Genomic DNA, 19902 nt, shown 5'->3' on the forward strand with positions numbered 1-19902 from the left:
AACCCACAAATACATGGAGTGCAATATTTCCAGCAGAAGATATCTTAGAAGGATTTCAGGAAAGATCTGTCTCCATCAGTTAAGGGAGAACAGTACCTGGAGTAGGCACAGTGCAGGGAGACAGAGGGCAGAAAGGCCCTGCAAAAGGAAACTTGTGGGAGGATCTTAACCAAATACAATAATATTGGTTACTCTGTCCTTTTTCAGAAGTAAGTGGATTAGTAAACTAGCTGTGAGACCTCCAATACAATTACAGAAGTCAAATGGTGAGCCCTCGAATCCCAGTAAAACAAGTGAGATTTGAATGCACTCAGCACAGAAAGGAACCAGCAGCATCAGCCCCAGGGCAGCATAAAACCCCTATTGTCCTGTAGAGAAAGGTTGGGACAATCTCCCCTTTTAGGAGCAAATCAGAACCTTTAAAAATGAGCAAAAAATAGTTGCTGTTTGTTTTTGCTAAGGCAATTGGGGTTAAGTGACTTGCCTAGGGTCACATAGTTAAGAAGTATTAAGTGTCTGAGGCCAGATTTAAACTCAGGTCCTCCTGATTTCAGGGCTGGTGCTCTATCCACTGCACCACCTAGATGCCCTGCCAAAAAATAGTTTAGGTATTATGGAGACAGGGAAGAAAGAATAAACCTCAAATCCTGAGGACACCAAAAGCAAAACAATTCCAGATCAAGTCTCAAAGGGTAATATAAGTTGATCTTCAACTCAAAAAGCTCTCTTGGAAGAATTCAAAGAGAGTTTTAATCCAGGCTGCTGTTTCCATTTTCTAGAAGAATTCAACCTATTCACATTTGCATTTAAAATGACTAACTTCGTATTTCCTGCCATCCTATTTTCCCCAAGTTATACTTTTATCTTTTCTTTACCCCTTTCCATAAATGCTTTATTTCTAATGACCAACTCTTTCAATCTGCCTCCCCTTTTTAAGCCCCTCCCCCTTTCTCAGCCTTTTACCATTCTACTTCTCTTCTACCTGCTAAGACCCTCACCCTTTCTTTCCCCTTTATCCTCATACTCTCCTATAGGGTGAGACAAGTTTTTATGTCTAATTAAATATGTCTGACATTCTCACTTTGAGCCAAATCTGATGGGATTAAGGTTGAAACAATACCCATTTCCCTTTCTTTCTTTCCCTCAACTGGGAAAAGAGTTGGAAGAAAAGTGAAGAAAGGAAATGAGAGTTTTGCAGTAGAGTTTGGCAAAGAAACACAGAAATTATCTGAATTAACTCCTTAAAAGATAGATTTGGTGAAATGGATATATGAAAAGATAAATTTGGTGAAAGAAAACAACTCCCTGAAAAATACAATTTATGAATTGGGGGAGGGGGGGGAGGGAAATTCAGTGAACAAAACAACTCATTTAAAAGTTCAATTGGCCAAATGCAAAAAGAGCCAAAAAAAGAAAAAGCCAATTAAAGAAAAAAATTCATTAAAAATTAGAATTGAACAAATGGAAATGAGTGAATCAAGGCAACATCAAAAATCTATCAAACCAAACAAAAAAGAAAAAAGAAAGAAAGAAAAAGAAAAAATAGAAGAAAATAGGAAATACCTCATTGGAAAAAAAAAATCTGATTTAGAAATTAGAACCAGAAGAGACAATCTAAGAATTATTGAAATAGATGAAAACCATGATGAAAAAAAAAAAAAAAAGAACTTAGACAGCATCGTTCAAGAAATTATCAGGAATGCTGCCTTGATATCCTAAAACCAGAGGGCAAAATAGCCATTAAAATAGTCAGCCAATAACCTCCTGAAAAAGACCCCAAAATGAAAGCCCATTGAATTGTACCTAAAATTTGTACCTAAATTTCAGAATTGTCAGATGAAGGAGAAAATACTTCAAGTAATCAAAAAGAAACAATTCAAATATTGAGTGGCCACAATCAGAATTATGTAGGACCTAGCAGCTTTCACTTTAAAGAATCAAACGACCTAGAATATGACATTCTAGAGGACAAAGGAGCTTGAAATGGAGCCAAGAATCAATTACTCAACAAAATTAAGTGTTATCTTTCAGGGGAAAAGATGGTCATTTAATGAAATAAGGGGGCTTTTGATTATTTTTTTATAAAAAAAAAAACAGAGCTGAAATTTGATCTTCAAAAGTATAACTCAAGAGAAGCATAAGAAAGTAAAAAGAGAAGAAAAAGTTGCTTTTTAAAATTTAAAACATTTTAATATTTTCCCTAGATGGAAAGGTATATGTAACACTTAAGAACTGTATTTTTGTTATAGGTATATATAGAGATGTAGGTATGATAAGACTTTATTGTGATGACATTAAAAAAAAAAACTAATGGTGGAAAAGGGATTGTACTGGAAAAAGAGGAAAGGGAAGTTAAAATGGAATAAATTATAACACATGAAGAGGCAAAAAAGGCATGTTACAGTTGGGAAAAAAAGTAGGGAAATGAGCCTTGTTTGAACCCTAACATCATCAGATTTGGTTCAAAGAGGGTATATCAGACATATTTAATTTGATATAGAAACTTGTCCTACTTTCCTATAGGGAAGTAGGAGGGCAAAGGTAAAGGAAATGGTAAAGCTCTTAACAGGACAAAGAGAAGTAGAGGGGGAAAAGGATAAGAAAGGGGAGGGCTGAAAAGGGGAGGACACATTCATTGAGGTGGTAGTCAGATGCAAAACATTGGGAGAATGGAAAAGAGTAATGGAAAGATAAAAGGACTGCTTGGGAAAAAATAGGATGGCAGGAAATAGAAACTTAGGAATTTTAATTGTCAATGAGGATGGGATGAAGTCTTCCAGAAAATGGAAGCAGATAGCAAACTGGATTAAAAGCCCAAATCCTACAATATGTTGTTTATATATATATATATATATATATATATATATGTATATATATATATATATATATCTGAAGCAGAGAGATACATATAAAGTAAAGGGAAAAGATTGAAGCAAAATCTATTATGCTTTAGCTGAAGTAAAAAAAAAAAAAAATTAGAGGTAGCAATCCTGATTTCAGAACCTCAAATCAAGCAAAACAAAACTATTTAAACGAAATAAGAAAGAAAGCAACATCTTGTTAAAGGGTACCATAGATAATGAAGTAATATCAATACTAAACATATTTAGCACCAAGTGATACAGTATCCATATTCCTAGAGGAGAAATTAAGAGAGTTGAAAGAAGAAATAGACAGCAAAACTATACTAGTAGAGAATCTATAATGCTACCTATTTGATTATTCCCTCCAGCAACAATGACCAAAATCCTGATTCTTGTCCACCTGTGCTAACCTCAACCATATCCTCACATTAGTTAACTCAAAGGACTTGAGGTCTCCCATCCCTTCTCCTGCTATCACAAGAATGCCAATTTAAAAAAATCTACAACTGTTGTCTCTTGAACTTGCCTATCTATCTCCTTTTCTTATCATACAAACTGTTGTTTTTCACTCCTGTTTTTCTTTCAAATTTCTCATTGGTCATTGTTCTTGGCAAAGGTATTTATAAGTCCTGAAACTGATGATTCTTGACACATAGTAGTTATTTATTAAATTATTATTGATTTACTATGCTATGTAGGAAATAAACTAAACTGATCCTATTACCCCCAGATACTGAGGCAATGAAGGATTGAGAATGTCACAGGTATTGCAGAAAATGTTGCTACATTTGTTTTTTCTATATCTTCACAGTCAATATTCCTTTGGAAAAGTAAATTAATTGTTAAATAGTTTAATGAGATTGAGTGTCTGGTTATTTTAAAGGAATTACAGCTACTGAAAGCTTAAGCCAATGAAAGTAGAAGTGAGAAAGATGACCCTGGGAGAATCTTACTACCTATGGTGTCTTGTCCAGGATACAAGTATACTTTACGGGATTTTCCAAATGGGACTTTCATTTTTGTATATGCTAGTGTATAGGATCTTAAGGAAATGGGCATTAAGTTATTGAACAGGGAGTTTACAAGTTTATGATCACTTACAAGTCAGTTGGATTAGAGGTGACTTTACAAATTTTCACATTTGCTGATTTCATGGATTCTTAAATACTAATTCTTACTATATTACAGAATTTTTATTGATCTTGAGTCTAATCTACAAGGGAATGCTGGTGTTAGCTCAAATCAATTTCAAGAACCAATTGTTAAATTTTCAGGGAAAGCATTTATACACTAGAAATCAACAAATGCTACAAACCAGAGCTTGATCTATAGTTTTGTTGATTGCGAAGCATCACAACAGTATAAATGATTTATATCAATCTTAAAAATACGTTGTGCTTTTCTCCTACATTTATCAGGATACCTCTACTGTATAAGAAATAAGGATTTTGCTTCACTAGAAAGGAGATGTCTAGTTAAGAAACAGGACAGCTAGATGGCACAGTGGATAGAATATCATGCTTGAAAACAGGAAGACTCATCTTCCTATGATCAAATTTGACCTCAGACACTTTACTAGTATTGTGACTCTGGTCAAGAATTTAGCCATATTTGGATCAGTTTCTTCATCTGTAAAAAAGTGAATTGGAAAAGGAAGTGGCAAATCACTCCAATATTTTTGCCAAGAAAACCCAAATGGAGTTATGAAGATTTAGATATGACTCTAGAACCAAATTGAACTTATTTCTCCAAAAATATTAAAAATTCATTGAAGAAAAATTAATTTCATGTATCTTCCATTGTACATTGTAGTATATTTTGTTACTGTGGGCAAGTCACTTAACATCCCTGAGTCTAAATTTCTTCATTTCTAACATGGATTAATAATATTTTATAGTGCTAACCCCATACGCTTATTGTGAGATTTAAATGTGTTTTAAAATTGTGAATGAGAATAAAATGTTTTACAGATCCTTAAAGTGCCATACACATGTGAGGGAAATTTCTTATTATATATCTCAATGTTTTCATTGAGGATAAAATATTAATTTTTATCCATCATTCAGTAGCTTTTTGCTGTCATTTCTCTGATGACATTCTAACTATTTGCTTATTGACCCTACTCTTATGACTTCATCAATTCAAGAATACTTTCCTTTATGACCTATCTTTTTCTTAGAGGAGCTTTGGGGGAGAAATATGGTCTGATATTTTCAGGACCCATGAGATTTAAAATAGGTCCAATGGCAATCTGATATGAGTTTCTGAAAGGGCATCCATAAAACCTGTCTATTCTTTCTTTTCCCTTGTGTTTTACTTTTCTTGGGACAAAACCTATTTCTACATAAAGCTCCCAGATTGACTATTGTAATAAACTGAGCTGTTTGTATAAGCAATTTCAATCAAGTCAGTAAACATTTTTTTCCCTGAAATTTCTGCTTAAATGGAATTTAAGCCTAAATAACTATCCTTTGTTACAATTAAAAATTCATTTTAATTACCTCTATTATTTAAAATAAAATCTCTAGCCACCATTAGAATGGAAAGGAGGCATTTTTCTTCTCTGATTTAGGTATAGAAAAAAATTTCTACAAATATAATACTAGGCAAATGGCTTCAAGAAATGAGTTGAACACATAGCAATGTAACTGAATTGACAAGTGGCTGACAGTCAAATAGATAAGATATATCAATTAACCACTTAATATGTGCCACACATTATGCTAAGTAACAGGGATACAAAGAAAGAAAACAACAGTCCCTTGCCATGAAAGAGCACAGATTCTAAACTGGGGAGACAATATATAAGCAACCCTGTACATACCAGACAGATGTACAATAGAAGGTAATGTCAAAGGGAAAGTACTAGCATTAAAAAGAATGGGGAGAAAGCTTCTTACTGAAGATGTGATTGTATATGAAACTTGTAGGAAACCAAAAATCCAGGAGGTAAAGGTAAAATGGGAGAGAATTTCCAGCATGGGAGACAGCCAGTAAAAAGACAGAGCTGGTCATTGTGTTACCTTGTGCCTGAAACAGCGAGAAGTTCTAGTAACTGGTACACTGTATACATGGAAAGGAGTAAAGTATTAAAAGACTCAAAAAACAGAAAGAGCTAAGTTGTAAAAAGTTTAAAAATGAAGCAGGATTTTACATTTGATTCTGGAAATAGTAAGAAACTATTGTAGTTTATTGAATAGAAGGGTGGAATGGTCAGACCTGCTTCCTAAGAAGATCTATTTGGTAGTTGAGTAAAGAATGAACTGAAGAAAGAAGAGAGTTGAGGGAGATCAATTAGAACTAGGCTTATGATATAAAATGAGGAGGACCTGACTTCTGACTGTGGCAGATTCAGAAGAAAGGTGTTGTTATCAAACTGTGCATACTCTTTGATCCAGCAGTGTTACTACTGGGCTTATATCCCAAAGAGAACTTAAAGAAGGGAAAGGGATCTGTATGTGCAAAAATGTTTGTGGCAGGTCTTTTTGTAGTGGCCAGAAACTGGAAACTGAGTGGATGCCCATCAATTGGAGAATGGCTGAATAAATTGTGATATATGAATATTATGGAATATTATTGTTCTGTAAAAAATGACCAACAGGATGATTTCAGAAAGGCCTGGAGAGACTTACATGAACTGATGCTGAGTGAAATGAGCAGGACCAGGAGATTATTATATACTTCAACAACAATACTATATGATGATCAATTCTGATGGACATGGCTCTCTTCAACAATGAGATGAAACAGGTTAATTCCAATAGAGCAGAAATGAATTGAACCAGCTTCACCCAGTGAATGAACTCTCGGAGATGACTATGAACCACTACATACAATTCCCAATCCCTCTATTTTTGTCTGCTTGCATTTTTGATTTCCTTCATAGGTTAATTGTGCACTATTTCAAAGTCAGATTCTTTTTGTACAGCAAAATAACTTATGGACATGTATATGTGTGTGTGTGTGTATGTATATATATATATATATATATATATATATATTATATATATATATATATATATATATATACTGTATTTGACTTATACTTTAACATATTTAACATGTATTGGTCAACCTACCATCTGGGGATAGAGTGGGGTGAAGGAGGGGAAAAGTTGGGACAAAAGGTTTTGCAATTGTCAATGCTGAAAAATTACCCATGCATGTATCTTGTAAATTAAAAGCTATATAATAAAAAAAAAAAGAAAAGAAAAAGATAGGTGTTGGTTCCAATTAGCAAAAGTGAGACTAGATGATCACTAGACACTTTCTAATTTATAATAATATAGGAACTTTATGTTCTTATTACTATTTACATACATATGCAGATAGGTAGATATACCTCTATGTAAAATTTCTTAATTATTAAAAACAGCTCTGCAACCCACAACATCAGAGCTGAGTGGCCAAGGCATTGTTCCTTGGTGCCAAAATTAAAGGACACCCAATTTAGAGAGAGATAACATCATTTGCAGTACTGCAAGGGCATTGAAACTTCAGAGTTTGACATTTAGTTAATAATAATTATTAGTTTAAAAAAAAAGAAACTATCAGATGGCAGATGAGATGAGATTCTCTTTTTCCCCTACCCCCATACAAAGAAACATAACAGTTTTAACTATTTGTCTGAGATTTCTTTGTAGTACAGTGGATAGAATATCAAACCTGGAATCGAGGGAATCTTTTTTAAATCTAAATGCAGTCTCAGGCTCTATAGCTATGTGACCGTGGGCAGGTCACTTAATCCTATTTGGCCAATTTCCTCATGTGTAAATTGAGCTGCAAAAGAAAATAGAAAACTACTCCAGTATCTTTGCCAAGAAAATGCAAATGGTATACTGAAGAATTGGACACAACTGAAAATATACTCAGCAACAATAGCTGAAATCTCTTGTCTTCCCCACCAGGGACAACACCCTGTAGTCTCAATTGAAGGCAAATTTTTTGTCACATATTTTGAGTGCCAGTTGTAGTACTTACCCTGGGGATAAAAATTCTTAGCAATGCATAGGTTCTTACCAACTAAGTACATAGAAATCAGAAGGAAGAAAGACAGGACTGAGGGACAGATGAAAAGAGATAAAAAGAAAAGTTTTATTTTTAATTTTAATAATAATCACAGATAACTCTCGTTTAGATAACTTAAGTACTTTCTTTACAACAATCCTCTGACATAGAATAGGCATCATTATCAAAATTTTACAGATAACTAAGGCACAAAGAGGCTGAGTGACAAGCTGAGTAAAAGACAAGTAAAGAATTGAAGCTAGAGGGAAGGAAACTGTGAAATATACTGTTACTATAATCAAAGGGCTTGAATTCAAATTCCATCTTTGATACTCAATACTTTGGCAAGTTACTTAACTCTTGAGATCTCCATATCTTCATTTGTAAAATGCAGAAGTTTTAATTAGATGGCTTCTGAAGTGTTTAAGACCTTCATTGAGCTAAGCATTGTTCCCATTAAACAACTCTGTGTCATCAAATTCATACATTTCCAGGAGGATTGTACAAGTTAGTAAGGACACATGGATGTTGGTCCAATCAATAGTTAGGAAATAATTCTTTATTATAGGAAGAAAACTAATAGAATTTGCTGTATTCATGTAAATGATTATATTGTAGGATCCACTGGTAAAATTAACAATACTTTCTGGGAGGCTAGAAACCATGAATAGGAATTATGTAAGTGCAAATTGGGATGAGAAGAGTAGAAGTGTGAAATAGAATTTTTGTGGTCATATTAATCTTTGAAAATTAAATGTTTGATTGAGTTAAGTTAATTCCTATTTTAAGATAAGGGTTAGAACCATGATTCTCTGGCCCCTTTTGCCTAAAAGCCAGGTATCGTCCTGAACCCCTTTTGGTCTCTGGAGCCCTGAGGGAATTAAGAGAATCACTTTTCTCTGCCATTGGTTAGAGCATCTATCTCTTAAGCTCCTCAGTTTTAGAGGTTCAAAGGATCCTAGTTCAGTTTAAACACTTAGCATTCATATTAGCTTTTATAAGGGAATATTTTTTTCAAATATATAACAACACATTTTCCCTCAATACTTCAGGAATATAATTCTTTCTAATAACATGTTTATCTCTAGGAAGGAAAGAAGGATTAGATTTATAGTTTAAAAGTTTCCATATAGCATTGGTTCCATCATATCCAAGCCTTGAATTTAAGCCCTAAGACCATAATTTGTGAGGCTCATAGGAGCTCAAGTCAAGGATTTGGGGGCTCAAGAATTCTAGACCACATATTACAAGCAGTTTACTTTGGAAGACTTCATATCCCATTTAGGTAGTTTTAAAGATGTAGGTTCAGAAATGTAATCACTGGAAAAAGATTGTACTCAGTCAAAAGATAGGTCAACACAGAAGAGCCCCAGCTGCATTAGTTCCTTTAATACAGATACTTGATATTGTCTACTTATGTGCCTCCATCTTAGATGATCTGGGCATATTCCAAATTCCCATTATGTATTGAAAGTTCAACAAGTTTTATAATTGTATGATAATAAGAAGTTAAACAATAAATCAAAAGTTGCTAAGAATGAACATAGCTTTGAAATGTGTGCTTTAATCTTCTAAACCTGTGAACAAATGGTACTGTATGCTAAAACAATCAGCATTCTGACCTCAGTTTTGTGAAATCACTAATAATTTATTTCATTTAATGACAGGAACATGAATCTACTGACCAATTACATTTTTGAAAAGCCAAAAGTTATAACACTTCTACTTTACAAGGTTAATTAGAACTCTCTGCATGCTACCTTTCGCTGATCCCCATTTAAAATTAATAAGTAACAATTATTACTTTCTTCTGTCTCTTTATACCATAATTGAAATGAGCTTAGATCATCATTTAGTGTCAAATATCTCATTTCTGTGCCTAATAATTTCCTTAGTTTAAAGATTATTTTCCATATTTATTGTGCATCATTTTTCAATAAAGATATGTGAGAGCTTTTAAACATAACAAAAATAGTTTAACAACTCAAGTACTCAAATATTTATTAAGAAACAGGCATAATACAAAAATTATCCTAAACAGGAAGAGAAATATACATTAAATTCATTTAAAATGTATTTTTAAAACTTCCAAATAGAAAAGTTTCTATAAACATACCATAATCAAAAGTGATTCATCATTTTTTCCAGGGTCACTGATTTAAAAATTTGAAGTTAGAATTCATTTCTATTTATTCTTTCTCTCTATTATCTAATCAGTAAATGAGTCCTTTCCTTTTTACTTTTTTTGAATTCCATATCCACATTTATCCAATTGTAGAAATATAAAAGATTTATCATAAATGATAATAACCTTAAACTAGTTCAATGTATGAAACAACTCTTTATTACTGAATCACAATTAAATCTTCTGAGATATTTTCCTCTGTCTGGAAATCCATACACATATTCTGACCACATACCCCTACCCGCCAAGATTAGCAACATAAGCTAATGTGATCAGGGTTGAGATCCTTCCAAAAAAAAAAAAAAAATCATCCTCTCTGAATCCCACTAGACTAACCTCTCCTTTTTGCATTTTTTTCCCATACGAATAGGAAGGTTCAGTTGTAAGGTGGATGGAAAGGACTCATGGTCCTTATGGTTCATGTAGATTAGATGACAATAAAAACATATCAGAAAGGTATAGAAATTAGGAAGATTCTAAGGTCCAATAGTATCTTATCTATATTTTATTCTTACCTAAAATATCGTGGTCAATAACTTCCTGTTCATATAAATAACCAGATTTATCCCACAAGTAGGGAGGAGAGGGATAGGCCGAATATCTGATCTAAATCATTTAGCTTGGGCTCAAAGGTCAGAATGGAGGTGGAACCTCTAATTTTTCTGTAGCAAGAGTAGAAATGGGAAAGTGGTAGAGGAGATACTGTCAATTGCCAGTCAGGAAGGAGAAAAAAGAACAGGGTAAGTAGCAAGAAGATTGAAAGAGAAATGATCCTCTGGATACAGATGCCATATCTTGATAGTAGCTTTTATGAATCAAGTCATTTAAGCCTCAGCTTTATCATCTGTAAAATGAATATAGAATCTCTAGTAATAACTTCACAAGGGGATTGTGGGGCTTAAATGAGCTAATGCATATAGAATATTTTGAAAATATTAAAGTACTCCATAATTCAATATATTAATATCTTTGGAAATTTAAATATAAATAAAATTTTGAGCTTTTGGTTATTCATTTTATTCATTTTTTTTCCATTTTTTGCTCCCAAATATTGAGTGCCTTTAGCATTCTTTACAGGTAGGCAATAAATAATCATGCTCTTGAGATATTGAAAATTCTCATCTGTTTACAAATAAGGATAATTCTTTGTCTGTTATCCTTACCTTTTCTTCCTTTCCTCTTCCCTGCCCTGCCAATCCCACAACCAGGTTTCAAAGATTCTCAGAACTTTTTTCTGAATTTTCTAAAAACAGGTAATTGGCATCTGAAGAAGGGGAAAGATAACATTACCTCTATTTCCTAACTGAGATAACATAGAGAACATCAACAATGTAGAAAAAAGAATCAATAGCTATTCCTTTTGAATCATGTGAGACAAATTCTAAGAGGAAAGAAATAAAACTTAGGAATCAGATTTCTAAATAACAATAATATATAGCAGCTTTTACAGTACTATTTTGTGTCAAGTACTATGCTAATTTCTTTAAAATTATCTCATTTGATTTTCACAGCTCTGGTAAAGTTATTTGCCCATGGTCACATAGATAATAAATGTCTGAAGCCATATTTGAACTCACATCTGTCTGACGATAAGAATAGTATTCTATGTATTCCACCTAACTGCCACTTCAGCTATAAATGAACAATGAAAAAAATTAATCCCAAAACAGATTCGTTAAAAAAAAAAAAAAGACACAAAGTTTATATGATTAGTGTTACTGAGAGTTGGTAGTATAGATACCAGGCAGAGAATATGGTCCAGGAAAAAAAAAAAAGTGTGTCTCATTCAAAAACATTGAATATATTGGGAAGGGAGGACCTGGAGTGAAGCGCTATTATATATTAAGAAGTTATACTTATGTGTGGCAATTCTATACCTTGAATGGGCTAAACTTGGAAAATATATAGATGATAATTAAAGGAGCAAGAAAAAGAGAGAGAATAATTTCTTTGGTTATATAATGTAGAATATATTTGGTAAGAAAAAATTATCTTAAATTCAGGAAACTAATGACAAGACCTTTACAGAGGCAAAAAGATATATTGGTAATGGGGAATTTCAATTATCTGAATGTTTAGTAGAGTTTTTTTCTCTGACAAACCCAAAACAGATAATATATTCAAGGCTTCACTTAGAGAAAAGGTTAACTTTTAAATGATGAAGAAAGTTATGAAGATAACTTATTTTAGAAATAATTGTGGTTAATAAAGAATAATACATTCCTGAATGAAATCATTGTAATTAATAAAAAGTAATAGATTCCTGAATAAAAATAAAATTAATCTTAAAGGAAATGGACTTAAGATATTATATCTAAGGATGTGAATTCAAGTGCCAACATCATTGGGACTCAGTTTAAGAATTTATACCAGAGCAAAGTCAAGTGTATTGTGATACATAGCATAATTTCTTGATAAGCATATCTTATAGGATTCATAGAAATGTTATATAAGATCCCACAGCTTAAAATATTATGAAAAGTTTAGCCAAAGAGCCCTTAACAGTCCTCAATACTAGATACAGACAATCTTCAGTCCATCACATGGAAAAAAAACTAGCAACTATGTTTATTGAACTACTGTCAATAATCTCTGAAAGACTATGGAAAATGGGAGAGGTGTTATGTATTGAATTAGAGCAGTTCAGTCCAGTTTTTGGAAAAAAGGAAGAATCTGCAAACTGTAAGCTAACAAGCTTTGTTACAAATCTCAGGAAAATTCTGAAAACTATTATAAAAATAGTCAGTGAACATCTGAAAAAGGTAGCAGTGATTACAAAAAGTCAACAACCCTTCATCAAGAACAGGTCCTGACATGTTTCATTTCCCTTTTTGGGAAAGTTACCAATAGACATTTTAATTAAAAGGAAATAATAGATCAGAGAAGTATAGTTTCTCCACATTTGTTTCTGCAAATCATTTTGAGAAAGTTATATTATTCTTGTAGAAAAGAAAAACTGTTGGATTGGTATGAGTATGTGGATTTGGAGTTGATTAAATTGCTGAGCCTTAAGAATTTGAAAGAATGTAGAAGTGGCAAATATCATATTTGTCAATGACATGAAATAGAGAAAAATGAAGAGTGATCAGCATGCTGGATGACAGGATTAAAATAAAAAACTATCTCCTCAGACAAAAGTGTTGGGTTAAATCCAATTGCCATGATTAATAGGAATAAAAGGAAAGTTCTATATCTGGGTTTATTAAGAAAAAAAATTGAATTAACGATACCATGATGGGGAATACATAGCTTGCTAACTTTTCATTTTTAAAATTCTAAGAATTTTAGTGTATTACAATCTCAATATGAATCAACAGTCCAATTTGGCAACTAAAATTCCCAATAGTATCATAGGTATCATTGAAGGAGGTATATCATCTAGGACCAGTAAACTGATAATCTTCCTTCACTCTGTCTTGATCAGAGTATATTGGGAGTAATAATAGCTAAATTTTATCATAATACTTACCACATATGTGAAAAGCATATTAAAATTATTACCTCATTTAATTCTCAGAACAACCCTGGGAGGCAAGTCATATTATTACACTCATTTTACAGATGAGTAAACTGAGGAAAATAGTGATTATGTGACATAATTATTCAATGCCTAAAATTATATTTGAAATGATCTTTCTGATTCTGGTTCCAGAGCTCTCTTCCAGTGCTCTGGGTCTCTAGCTGTCCTATAATGAGTTCATTTCTGCAAGCCACATTTCAGGAAAGATATAGATCAGAATGAGAGTATACAAAGGCAGATGAGATCATGCCATATGAGGAGTGACTGAAGAAACTGAAATTTAAGAAAATATGTGGTTGGCATAGAATATAAAAGGTGGGAGAGGAGAATTTGAGTACAGTCTTCAAGTATTTGAAGGGCTTTCACCTATAAATGAATTAGACTTCTTTCACTGCACACACACACACACACACACACACACACACACACACAAAGAACTAAGAGCAATGAATGAGTGAATGTATTAAAAAAAGGAACAGATTTGATGTAAGGAACAACTTCCTATAAATTAAAACTGTCTTATAATGTAATTGACTTCATAGAGAAGTAGTAAATTCCCCCTCCATACAGGTATACGAGTTAGGGCTATGTAGGATACTTGTTGGAAAAACAATAAAGCATCTTCTGAGATGAGCATAGGTTTGCTACAAAGGCCTCTGAGTTTCCTTCCAATTTTTATTTTTTGTAATACTGTAATTATATAAGCACAAAGTAGGCAAAATAAAAAGTGGCATTGTTTTTCATTTTGACAAATAGATTTCATAGAATTGCATAATCATCTTGAACTATATTTTGACTAAATGACAGATGTTATGTAAAATGGTCCTATCATTCAAAAATATGACTAATTTTGCTTTAGTTAAGGATAATACAAATTTCACATAGTCACTAATTGTGTATTGTGATATTTGTATAAATATGTCACTACAAATGGGACTACATAGTTTCAATAAAATTTAATGAAAACAACTACTAAATAAATCCTATTAAAATAACTAGCAGACTGATTTTTAAATTTTTGTCTATTTTCTCTCCCTCTAATCCTTCCCTCCCTTTCTATCTCTCTGTTCTTTGCCCCTCTCTTTCTTTTTCTGTCTGTCTCTCAATCTCTTTCTATCTCTGTGTGTCAGTGTCTGCGTACTTGTGTATATATGTTTTACAAAAACATTTGACATCTCTCATTTTTGAATTGCCAAAATTTTGGCACTGATGATTTTGATAAGTTATATACAGTATCCCAAAGTGTAAATAATACACTCCCCTATATCAAAGATAGAAAATTATATACATAGATAGTTATCCTATGTGATGTAGTCTCTTCTTAGAATGTTTAAGGAAAATATTTCTAAGATCTATCTGTCAGTAGAACAGTTTTAAAGCTAGCTTTAATTTGATTTTGGTCACAGTGATCAGATCATGTTATATAGATGGATATAGATGTGGCACAATCACAATAGCTCATAGTTCTGGGTCTTTCTTGATAAATCAAGTTGAAGACTTGAATAAAAGCAAAATAAAGATATTTGTAACTTTCTATCAATCTATGTGTAGATCCAGCATAATATCCAAGTTTAGATCTATTGATTTTCATACTCTATGAATTTTTTGTGAAGGCCTACACCTTGAATTAGGATGAATTGACTGTTTCTGGTTGTTATTTGAATGATCTAGGAAATATAATACTGGACCTGGAATCAGAAAAACCTGAAATCCAATCTCGTCTGACATTTATTAGACAGATTAGCCTGAGGAAGTCACTTTACCTTTATCTGTCACAGTTTTCTTGAGTGGGAATAATAAGAGTTTACTTGCCAGAGTTAAATATTTGTAAAATACTTTACAAACCTTAAAGTGCTATATAAATGCTAGTTATTATTGTTAGTATCATTCTCTCTCTATAGATTAAATGAAATATCTAGATTTAGAAATTCATAAATGTATCTCCCCATAACAGCAGTAGAAAATTTCAATTATATCAGCCTTTTCAGAGTTGAGGAACATCATCAGGCTGTATATGATAGTATAAAGTCTGTGAAATAATTTACTAAAGCAATCATAGGTGATGAGCAAAAAAACAAAAGAGGTAAAACAACCTCCCACTACTAGAGTTCTATAAGTTGAAAATTTTATTTGGCTTGCAAATGACATTATAAATATCCAAATGGCCCTTGGCATCAAAAAAGATTCCCCACCCCTGCTTTAAATTTTTAATTCAAATAACTTGCTAAATAGCCAGAAGGCTTGAACACTTGTCCTTCCTAATGTGTTTATCTTTAAGTTTGGTGGGGTTATTATCCTGCAAACTAAACTACCACAAGTAAGAACCCATGATTAGGATTAGTACTATATAAAATGACAGCCCTATCAATAGGATATTGGAATAGCTGAGCAGCAAGATCTCATCCACCTCCAAATTTCTAAGCTCCATATTTATTTTATTTTTGCCAAATAAAGTCCTTTCATTTATGAAAGATAGCTTAATCATGGAATTATGTAATATGTTTAAAAGTAAAACCTACAGCTAATTTTAAGCAATTGGCAAATCATGGATCAAGCTTCTATTTAATATTCCTCTTCTAAAGAACAATTTATTATTTAGCCAGTTACCTATTATTCAAAATGAAACACACACACACACACACACACACACACACACACACTTTTTTGTTCATTTTCATTTCATGTTTGTTCATTTTATTCATTTGTTCATTTCAATTGTGTCTGAATCTTTATGACCTCATTTATGTTTTTTGTTTGTTTTTGCAAAGATATTGGAGTGATGTGTCATTTCCTTCTCCAACTCATATTTTACAAAGGAGGGAGTTGAGGTAAACAGGGTTTAAAAAAAAAAAAAAAAACTTGCCCAGGGTTACACACCTTATAGGTGTCTGAGACCAGATTTGAACTCAAAAAGATGAACCTTTCTAACTACAGCACTGGCACTCTTATCTATCAGGTCATCTATTTGCTGCTCTCACCAAAAAAAGCATCTGAACATTGCTTCAACTTGACATACTTTCTTGCTGTTTATTTTATTTTTTTTCCATTCCTACCTAACTCTGCTAATTTTCTAAGGCTCAACTCAGTTATTATCTCCATGTAAAATTTCACCTGAACACTAAAGACCACAGTAATGGCTTCCTTCTCCAAACTCTCATACCATCTATACTTCTTAGGATTTATCTTTTCCTCACTAATTGTTATTTTATCTAACTAACTGTATTGTTATATCCTAGAAGGCAGAGATTATGTGTTGGACTTGAAGTCAAGAAGATAAAAATTTTAATCCTTCTTCAGATTCTTAGATGATCACCTAGATGATGCAGCCCAGGGTACAGGACTTTGTAAAGTCAGGGCTAAATCTCTGGAGGGCTTCGGGACCAGCCCAAGTCCTTGGTCTTTAGGTGGAGAAATGAAAGAAGAAGGAAAGTCGCCATGTGGCTGGTCCAAGATGGAGTATGAAGACTGAAGTCTGGAGTCTGGAGCCTGAAGTCTTCTGTGGCTGAGAGCTGCAGCTAAGAGCTGTGGCTGAGAGAGCCCTCTGTCTCTGAGATGCCCTTAAATACCCCAGCACAACTACATCATCAACCACACTAGGCATGTGTAACCATAGAACGTCACATAACCACATTATCCTAAATATATGCCAACTAATATGACTACATCATTACATTACATCAAGTATGTGCTTAGAGAACCACCATCTCACACCCAGTAGGTATTTAACTACAAGCACCTGTCATCCTAGTATTCTAGTACACCCTTTCAGGACTTGAAGTCAGAAACATGAGTTCAAATCTGATCCCAACACTCACTAGTTGTGTGATCCTGGCTAGTCACTGACCTTTTGCTTGTCTCAGTTTTCTCATCTGTAAAATGGGAGAAAATAGCCCTTACCTCTCAGTCTTCTTGTGACAATTAAATGAGTTATCTGTAAAGCATTTAGCACAATACCTGGCACATAGTAGGCACTCTAACATTATTACTGTTTTCTTATTATTTTTGATTTTAGGGTTCTACTAACAATCTCCTAACAATATTGTTGTTTCTATTCTTAAACATAATTATTTTGTAATTAATAATGATTGTCATTATTATCTGCAGTAGCAGCAGCAGCAGTATCACCTTAGGAAAGTCTCTCACCCTCACCTTCCTCATCTGTAAAATAAATATGATAATAAAGACTATTTCATCCTACATTTGTCATGAGGACAAAATCAGATAATATTTATAAAGTGCTTTGCAAACCTTAAATCATTCTATAAGTTTAGCTATTATTATTGTTGTTGTTTATGCATTCACCTAATATATGGAATATAATGGACACACAATAAAAATTTAATGTACCACATTATTGCTTATCTTCACTTCAACTACAAAGATATGGCATTAGGACACATGTTTCTTGGAATATTTTGCCCCATGAACTGTACATTTTCCATTGGAGGGGTTCATTCTCTTTGTCTTGATACCTGTCTTGAAGAGTGACAAATGTCCCAGTGCCAAAACAGACAACTATTAAGTGGAAATTATTCCTCTTTAAGTAAAGAAAAAATTCAGTGAACTTCTACTGTGTGATCAAAAATGACTATCATTTAATCATTCTCCAAACTATTTTAATAGTATCACTATTACTGTAAAGGTAGCTTGATCAGCTCTAGATTATCAATACAAGTCATATAAACAGAAGTTGAGACATGTTTGGCTGAAAAGAAACCATCATGAGGGAATGGAAAGAAGACACACACACACACACGTATATATACATAAAATTATATTTTATATAAATATGCAAATGATTATTATATGTGTATGTATGTTCTATGTGTGTGTGTGGATTGTTTATATTTACATATATAAGCATATGGGATATGTATTGTATACATACCAATACATAGTGAAATATAACCAATTATTTCTACTGCAAATACTCACTGAATGAAAAAAATAAGGCAAATTCTCTAGGAAAGTGCACATCTTACAATTAGTATGATGTTCTGATGAACCAGCATAACTTTTTTAAAAGAGCACATTCTCTGAGGTCATATCTATTATTTAATATTTATTAGCTATTATACCAAGGGCAATTCATTCAGCAGGTAAAAGAGTTTTGTCTTTGGAAAAAAGTGACAAAATAAAAGCAAACATAAGTTTCTCATTTCACGTGAATTTCTTATTGGCAATTAAGAGTGTTCCATATGGTATAAACTGAACCTAGAGGAACATGAATAAGTATATAAAAATTCATAAACAGAGCTCATCTGGGTAATTTTTTTTTAATCTGGAGAAGTTTACATCACCTAAACTAAGAATACACCACAAAGATTTCACATCAGGGGCATCTAACTTAAGGCTTTTAGGATTTAAAATGAAAAAATTAATATATTTTCTTCCATTTCAATCTTAATGATTTTTATTTAATCATGAAGTCTAGTTTTCAATGCATATTCCTAATCAACAAAGGAAGAACAAAGGAATACAGAATACACACACACAAACACACACACACACATACACTCACACATCTTTAGGCAACAGATCCTCTTAATTAAAATTGATTTTAATATTAACAGAAAACATTCCTTTTATTTATTTAATATTTTCCCTAATTACATTTAAAGCAATTTTTTTTTACATTTTTTAAAACTTTTGAATTTCAGATTTCTCTCTTATCCTCATTCTCAACCCCCATTAAAAAACCAGATTTGAAGTAATGCAAAACATTTCAATAAAAGTCATATTGTTAAAGAAAACATAGATTTTTCCACCCAATTTAAAAAAAAACCCTCAAGAAAAATAAAGTTCAAAAAAGAAAGAGAGAGAAAGACAGGGAGCATATGCTGTGATGACCACGTATTTAAAATCAGCCAGAGTCAGGAATTCAGGTTAAGGGAAAAATCTTCGATCTTTATTCTCAGTAGAGGTGAAGAACGATCGCAATAGCAATATGGGCAGCTGCGACAGGAAGCCAGCTAGCAGAGGGGGATCAGAAGTGAAGGGGGGTTGTGATAGCAATGCGAGCAGCTGCGACAAGACACCAGCCAGCAGTCTCTCTTTCTGTTTCCCTTTCCACTCCCCTGCCTCCACCCACCAAAAACGTCATTTCCTATACAACACATCAGGACTTGCACAAAGAGTGGGTGGGGGGCCATTCTTTCTCCAAGCATCTCCAATTACTATTTAGCCTCATGTGCTTAGGACCTCAGTGCATCAACTCAAGCCTCAGCCCATTACAGTATGCTTCAATCTGTAGTCAGATACAGCCAGTTTCTTTCCTAGATATGGATAGTCTTAGATCATTATACTGTTGATAATAATAAAGTCAT

Source organism: Antechinus flavipes, chromosome 5 (assembly GCF_016432865.1).
Source record: "Antechinus flavipes isolate AdamAnt ecotype Samford, QLD, Australia chromosome 5, AdamAnt_v2, whole genome shotgun sequence".
NCBI classification, from domain to species: domain Eukaryota; kingdom Metazoa; phylum Chordata; class Mammalia; order Dasyuromorphia; family Dasyuridae; genus Antechinus; species Antechinus flavipes.